General features: G+C 37.9%; 1 pseudogene; it reads right to left on the bottom strand.

The window, feature by feature from the left end:
• Positions 1 to 466: 466 nt before the first annotated feature.
• On the bottom strand, positions 467 to 6420 carry LOC122081435 (annotated as a pseudogene).
• Between the last annotated feature and the right edge of the window lie 1346 nt (positions 6421 to 7766).

Raw genomic sequence — 7766 nt, 5'->3', positions numbered from 1 at the left:
TCCCTTACAAACTAAGTTTTCCACAATAAAAATTCTTCTAGAGCTTGGCAAAATAGATATTTATAACTTCATGGAAAAAAATAAAATAGAAAAACCCCCTTATGTGGAAGGAGTCCCTTACAACCTAAATTTTCCACACACACACACACACACCAAAAAAAAAAAAAAACTCTTATTAATCACATTGAATCCACTATTTTGTGTCAGTTTAGTTAATGGCCATGGGCCTTGGGGTGGGGTTGTCTCTGGCTGGGCCTATGTCAATTGGGCTAAATTCATAAATAATGTATGGTATATAATTATAATAAATATATTATTTATTATAACTAGGCAGGGAAAATGGGTAAGGAGGATCAGAATAAACTTCTCACACTCACCCTCCCCACCTAGACTAAATAATACAAAATCCTTAACCTATACAGCCCTACTCAGAAATCCCTTGTGATCATTCTCCATGAGATGTGAGTTAGGAAAGAATAATTTCTGGGTCTTGGTTGGATCAACATTTCATATTTTCCAATGTTCTCAAGGTACATTTGAATATGAAAAACCAAGAAACATACTCTACATAAAAAATGTTTATAGAGGCATCTAATCTATTCCAATACCCAGTGCCAATAGAAACTTGTGTTTGGCTCTCAAAAAATAATTGATGAATTTTCACCAAAAGAAAAATGAAGTTCAAAATCATGCCCCTAAAATGAAAACATCAAGTCAAAAAATTAAAAATAATAACAACCCTATCATTAACAACTTACATGAGAACCGGAACTCAGTAGAGGCCCAAAAATTTCCACCAGAAAGCTCCAACAACTCCCCAGATGGCAGCATTAATGATGGCCATGATAAATCCAATTTTGAAAACATCAGGTAGGTCCACATAACCCGCTGTATAATTAGGGGGGGGAGAGAGAGAGAGAGAAAAAAAAAAGTGAAAAGTCATAAGTTCCCTTGCTTGCGTGGATATTAACCCAAAAAGAAAAATCATATCTGGGACAGTAACAGCATAGAAAGACATTTCAATAATTTGAACACCCGCATGCAAAGATGTTCATACCCCAGCAAATGCAGGAGGAAGAAATTAGTCCCAAGTGAAGAATGAATTGGTAAAATCAAATTTGACAATCAAATGGCCAACAGGTGTTGCAAACAATAGCTTAAAAAACAAGATGAAACAATGACATACAATAAAAGGAATACCTCCATAATATACCAAGAGAGTCCCAATCCAGGACCCCCAACAGCAGGAGTATGGATAAGCCAAGCATTGCAGTAACAACACTTGCTATGCCAAGAGAGTCCCTACACATAAACAAAGCTCCATTAGAATCCAGCACCAACCAAACTGATGGTACTTAGTCGGAACAAAAAGGCTATGACTCTTCTCATAAATTAAGGTTTCCATGGACCTCAAGCTTACAATGTCGGAGGGACTGTAGATACAATGTAGAGCCACTGAGACCATATAAATTAGCATGGCTATTAAAAAGAAAGAAAGATAATTGTCTTGACTTAATCACTGAAATATATTAAAGGTGAGGTGGAAAAAGAAATCCAAAGTTTCAAACCATAGAGGACAATTCAAAAGGCTTAACCAGATTGGTTAACACACCAACCTAAGTAATAAATCCAGCTATCATAGAACTCCAAAAATAATGAAATGCCATGACTCCCAAAAAAAGGTGCAAGGTAGAATTTAGAGAACAAATGAAGGCATATGCAATGCAAAAACAACAACAATTAGGAAAATAGTGACTTTGCCAGGGATTTATTTTAAGGATAACAATGTACCCACAGGTCAAACAAATTTATACCTTCTAGATCCTCTACAACCTTAGTCCCTTGCCATGTCTTAAACTAGCTTTTTTACTCTTAATGGCTACTTGATCCTCATAATCCCACCACCAAATCTCCTTAGAGGAAATGATGTTTTCCTTTTGATTTGCCTAGAACATCTTTAGCCCAACTTATCAATAAATGATTTCAAATTATCTCCTTTTAAGCTCTGCCTCCTTATCCTAGGGCAAATAGACTCACATTTCTTACAATTTGGCATAAAGAGACACATATCCATGACCACTAATATATGTTGTATGGTTAGGCTCTCCCCCAATATAACCTTACAATCCTTACATAACAACCTATCGGACCTTCTCATTAGAAAGAAATTCATTTGGCCACTATAATACCCACTCTTGAAGGTAACTAAATACTCCTCTTTCTTTTCAAAGTATGCGTTCACAATGGATAGATCATATGCCACCACAAAATCTAAAACCAAAATCCCCTCAACATTCCTATCTCCAAAACTATATCCTCCATGTACACCTTTGTTGCCTCTACGATCTCTCCCAACATGTCCATTCAAATAATAATATTTTCTCCTTGACTAAAACCTTGCACTAAACCCTCCATGTGTTCACAAAATTATAACTCACTATTTTCATCAATCCTACTTGGGGTGCATAAGAGCTAATTATATTGATAACCTCTTTCTCTAACACAAGCTTGATAAATATAATCCTATCACCAAAACTTTTAACATCCACCACATCATTCTTTATATCATTATCCACTATTATGCCCACTCCGTTTCTATTACTTTTATCCCGCATATACCAAAGCTTAGAGTCATCCAACCCTATAGCTTTTTTTTATCATTCCATCTAGTCTCTTGGATATAGGCTATGTTAAGCCTTCATCTCCTCAAAACAGCTATCAATTCTAGACTCTTACCATTAAAGATATTATTTTCCCAGATGATAATCTAATCTTATGCTTTTGAACTTACTTTATTTAGCATACTCATCCTTGACATAGTTGTCAAGGTGCCTTGACGCCTTGGCGTCCAAACGGTTTGCCTGTGGCCTAGGGGATTGTCGCTTTAGTGCCCTGCATGTCGTATTTTATTTTGGCACTTATTTATGCCAAATATCATTTAAGTAAATGTTTTTATATTTGTTATTTCATTAATTTAAGACATTATTCATAAATTAAAAAATACCCCTTGGCACTACTGCGGTACTAGTCCACAACTACCATTTCTATAACAACACTTCCCTGCCGCCTATCCACTCAGTCTCCTTTTCGGACTTCAGGAACATTGAGTAAAGGGAGGCACGGGGGCGGAAAGATCTACTCATTCAAAGGGAAAGTGCACCCCTCTATTTATTCTCAAAAGAAGAAGAGCTAATGGACTTACAGATCCTCATGCCAGCGAGGGAAAGAAAAGACGCCCACTACGAGAGGAGAGAGTGATTCAGCTGCTAACAAGCACAGGTTTTTCATTAAATGAATGACTCCAATAAATATAGTTTAAATCAAATTCCAAAAGGATAAAAAATCAACCCCCCAATTCAAGAAAAAAATTGGATTTTTTATTGTAGGGGCGATTTTCAACTTTCAAATGCTGGGGTTCTTCTCAATTTTGAAAAATTCATAAATCTTATCATGGTAAAACATTGGTAAAAACCAAAATTTCGGTAAATTAATCTTTCGTTTTGATGTCCATAAAATTATTTTCATTTAGACAATTTTAACAGCATTCATGCACTTTAAAATAAGTTTGATCAGAACATAACTTTGTCATTACAACTAAGATTTAGTAATATTAGACTTATTGGAAAGCTGGTTTTATGCTATACCTAATACAAAAAATTTCATGTAAAAGTAAAATCATTTGACTAATCAAACTTATTAAAAAACAAGAACATTTCTTTAAATGTTGACTTTTGATGACTTTATGTGATTTAATATTGATTTTTGATGACTTTATGTGGCTTAATATTGATTTTTTATGACTTGATAAGGCTTAATGATTTTTTAGTTTATTCGCTTTATTGATTTGTCTTTTTGACGAATATGTTTCATTGGTATGAATCTCTAATATTTATTTAGCAGATAAGTAGAATTATATATTTTGTAATATGCTATTTATGTCAAATAAAATGGTTACATAAAAAAAAGCAATACTAGAATGCTTTATTAGCCTAGGCGACACCTTATGCCCACCTTATCGCCAAAGCTCTTAGGAAGACCCTCAAACACCTTGGTCGCCTTTCCTTCTTGATAACTATGCCTCACCATGTCGCTGACACGTTGCGTCGCTCACAGGGGACACCCTTGCTCAATGTTCAATACACCCAAATCAAAGTGGTAGTGTGTCGCCTACCGGGGGGGCCCTAGCATAAGGTCAAAAATCTAAGGTTTTAGAATCCATGTAAAAAGGGTTTGGGTAAAATTTTTCTGTGTCGACCTGAAGGACCAACCCTCCTCACTTTATCCGGGCTTGAGACTGGCAGCAAAAAGATTGGTAGAGTTTACATGTAATACGATTGCACAACCATCAATAGGGGGGAAAACAAACCATAGTTGTCAAGGCATCCAGAGTCTCAAGTTCAAGCCTCCTGGCCATTATTCCCCACCACCACCACCCCCTTCTATAGAATAGGTACCGATTACAAAAAAAAAAAAAAAAAAAAGAGTTTCATTCTTGATAGGCTCTAGGAAAAACATAAAATATCCATTGACAGAAGAATTTGTCAATTTTCTCTTCATAAAATATCTTTCTTTGCCTATCAAATGAAAATTAGGGACCAAGATGCCTGATCCACCACTGTCACTTAGTTGTATCAGTAGTGTGAATAGATCCAATCAATACAAAATAGAACAGTGTTCATGGTATGAAAAATTAAGTATCACCTACACAGTCATGGGGGAAAGGAAGATGTCTGAGACTGAATGCCACTTACCCGAAGACCCACAATGAGATGGCAAGAATCATTGTACCAACCATCACCCATTCATTTCTTGTGACAGGACCCATCTGCTCCAACTTCTTTGTGGCCATGGCAGGGGCTTCCGGCGTGTCCTTAGTTTCAGAAGGATAGAGCTTATAAAGGATAAATGGAGTGACCAGAAGAGAAACAAATGCAGGCAAAACTAGCAGCCTTGAACCAGGAAACCCACGGGCTGGCAATTTTGACCCCAAGTTCCTCAGCTAACTGGAGGCAGAGCAGGTTTTGAGCTGCAGCAGTTAGGAAAAGAGCACTTGAGTTACCAGCGGACTGTCATGCAACACACAAGTAGCTGAAACATTGCCAGATGATCAACTTCAGAACATCAAGAGAACAAGGAGCTATTTTCAGTTGCTGAAATGTGAGACACATTGACTGTAACATTTTCATTCCCCCAGTGGTTCAGAAAGAGTACCGTTGCCCTGAAACTAGAACAGATTAACAATCTAATCCAATTACGGCTATAATCAAGGAGTCAATTTTGCACTAAATGGATCCAGGGCATTCCAAAGAGATGCATATAATCCGTTAGGTTGTCCAAGAAAACTGAAAAAGGAAAACTTTTTTGTTGAATAGAGCCATAACTGACTGTTAATGTTGTAGAAAGCAGATATATTCAACTCAGGGCGGGAAAAATTAACACAGTGAAAATTCATTATCATGAAGCTTTAGGAAAGAATTAAGGGGGAAAAAAATGGGGAAACCTGGAACTGGGACTGAATCAGATAGGAACCAAGCTTCTTTGACGAAGGATCACCAGGCTTGCTTCCAGCAGAAAGCGAAAGCGACTTAATAATTGGCAGGAAAACGCCCCCAGCTCTCGCAGTCATACTCGGCATAGCCGGAGCAATGAGCGCTTCACTAAGGGTCAATCCATAAGATAATCCCAAAGTACTCTTCCCCAGCCACTTGACAAAGTAAGTGGCAATTCGATCCCCAAGTCCCGTCTTCACGAACCCGCTAGCAAAGAAAAAAGAGATAACTATCAACCAAATCACGTCGCTCGTGAAAGCCGAACAAGCTGTCGAGAAAGTAAGTGTTCTTGTTACAATTGAGGTTGTGAGACCGAGGAAAGCCCAAGCACCAACGGGCAGAGGACTCAGCACAAGTCCTGCTATCGTCGACAAGAAGATCGAAAGCAATTGCCATGCTTGTGGAGAGACTTCGACTGTTTTCGGAATTAAGAACCGAACAATCACTCCAATGCCGACTGAGATCACGAAGGTGAGTAGCTTCGCTCCTTGAGTAGCAGAACCAGAGCTTTGTACCTTCTCATCCGAGCTCGAAGAGGCTTAAATAAACTTCTGAGGTATGTATTTCTTCAAAGGAGAAGATAATGGTTTAGGGTTCGAGAGAGAAAACCAAGAGTGAGAGCCAAAGAGAAGCAATGAAGACGAAGAAGAACAAGATCGGATAAGTTCGATTGGTCGATCTGTGAGGACTTGAGATTTACAAAACGAAGCGATAGATCTTCAGGAAAGAGAGAAACGAGAGGAAAAGGAAACGAAGGTGGTAGATGGAGAGTAGATTGCGAAGCTCTCCATTGTGAAGCGACTCCGCTTCGTCCACCGGAGCGGAACCTCTGAAGAGAATAACGAGATTGAATATGTTGTTCAGTGTGAGGAAGGAGATTAAAGATGGAGTTGTTAAATTGGGATGGATCCACTGTGTGAGTACGTGCACGTGAACTGCTGGTGTTAGTCTCATCGAAGCGGAATCTGAATCTGAATCGTCCATCGGTTGTGGGGCCACAGCGTACTTTATGTCCTAACTACTAACCCACTTTCATCTACAGAGATCTGGTCTGTCAGACGTGTGGACCATGAAAGGAACTAGATGATCCGGATCAAGATAAACCAGTAAGATGACTTAACAAAGCATCTCAGGGTTATTTCGTCAACAAAAATTGTTTCTAAAAGTCGATAAATGTTGAGTGGACCAGATCTTCTGAACCGGAGTCTTAGATAAAAGTCCCTCTCAACGCGAGGTGTTTGGTCCGTGATGAGCTCTTCAACCCGTCAAAATTCTGGACCAATTTGCTTAGATCAGATTTTTATTTTTATGGTGATCCTTATGTTTATAAAATCCTGTTCGTGGGGTGAGAGCCCCTAGATCCATATTGACATGTCAAGTTTCAGACGCATCAAAGTTGGCCACAACAAAAATATAGCTTAGGAAATCCAAGGCTATTACATGGTGAACAAAAACTAATATAAAGCACAAACTCTTTATCCAATGGTTAATGTGGTCACATCAACAATCCATGTGGCAAGGCATGTATGAAAGCCATAACAACGGACACATATTGAGGATTTTTTGGAACAAAACGTGGTTCATGGGAAGGTCGTGTCCATTGCAACAAAAGTATAGGTGGACAGTAAACTGATTGACCCTCCAAACATTGTACTTTTTGTGGCAAACTCAACGAACATTGTAAGCTTAACACATTCAACCAGAGTGGTCTCCACCATTAACTAATTTTAATTGATATTGTTGCATCTTATACTAATACCGTAAATGTGTCCTCTAAAGACACCACACTTGCTTCTTCGTCTATAGTTCTTTGATTAGGTTTTTGTGTCTCGAGATGATTACAATCATGGAGCAATGAAATGAACACTCCCACTCCTTCACTTGAATCCTTCCATTGACCCTCATGTTGGTGTAGGTGCAATTTGAAAAATCTATTCCCTTTAATTAGATATCTTCTTTCGTATTGGCACACATCCCATTTACGTCTATAATATATCATACTCTTGACATTATTCTGCCCTATTTGAGCCCTAACATTGAATAGTGATTTAGATTAAAAAGATTGCAAAAATAAATAATTCAGATTTATCTTGTAAAAAAAAAAGGTCCATTCTTACATTGATGATTACAGACAGTATTGCTCTTATGCCTAGACACAAAAGGGGACAAAATGTCTACACCGTCTTCTCATGAAAGGTGAAAATTTTATCGTTATTG

Source organism: Macadamia integrifolia, chromosome 6, assembly GCF_013358625.1.
Source record: "Macadamia integrifolia cultivar HAES 741 chromosome 6, SCU_Mint_v3, whole genome shotgun sequence".
Classification (NCBI taxonomy): domain Eukaryota; kingdom Viridiplantae; phylum Streptophyta; class Magnoliopsida; order Proteales; family Proteaceae; genus Macadamia; species Macadamia integrifolia.
The sequence above is the reverse complement of the archived record's forward strand: the minus strand, read 5'-3'. Positions and strand labels throughout refer to the sequence as shown.